The sequence below is a fragment of the Otolemur garnettii genome, unplaced genomic scaffold, assembly GCF_000181295.1.
Source record: "Otolemur garnettii isolate 467f Iridium unplaced genomic scaffold, OtoGar3 scaffold00076, whole genome shotgun sequence".
NCBI classification, from domain to species: domain Eukaryota; kingdom Metazoa; phylum Chordata; class Mammalia; order Primates; family Galagidae; genus Otolemur; species Otolemur garnettii.
This window is the reverse complement of record NW_003852471.1, coordinates 4,509,941-4,510,462: the sequence shown is the minus strand read 5'-3', so window position 1 is coordinate 4,510,462 and position 522 is coordinate 4,509,941.

Here is a 522-nt window from a genome sequence, read left to right as displayed (position 1 = left end):
CATCCTTCTTGGTCCTTTGCTGTTGGTAAAATGCACAAGAAAGACCGACACTGATGGAAAAACCAAATTTGGGGTGTTTGTCAGGCTATGGCCGAATCCTGGCTATCTCCATGGTTCTGGGCTGCAGTTTGCTATCACAATGGGAGGGCATGTTACCTGTAAACCATCTCAAGTGTCTTAGTTTGCTAGGGCCACTGTAACAAAATACCACGGACTGGGTGGATTAAACAACAGAAGTGTGTTTTCTTGTAGTTCCGGAGGCTCAAAGTCCAAGATCAAGGCGTTGGCAGGGTTGGTTTCTCCCGAGGCCCCTCTCCTTGCCCCCTCCTCACTGTGCCCTCACGTGGCCTTTTCTGTGTGTGTACACAGCCGGTGCCTCTTCCCCTTCTTATCAGGACGTTAGTCCTATCGGACTAGGGTCCTACCCTTTGGACTTTTAATTACCTCTTTGAAAACCTTATCTTTTAATGTAGTCATATTGGGGGTTGGGGCTTCAAAATATGAATTTTGAGAGGACACGAT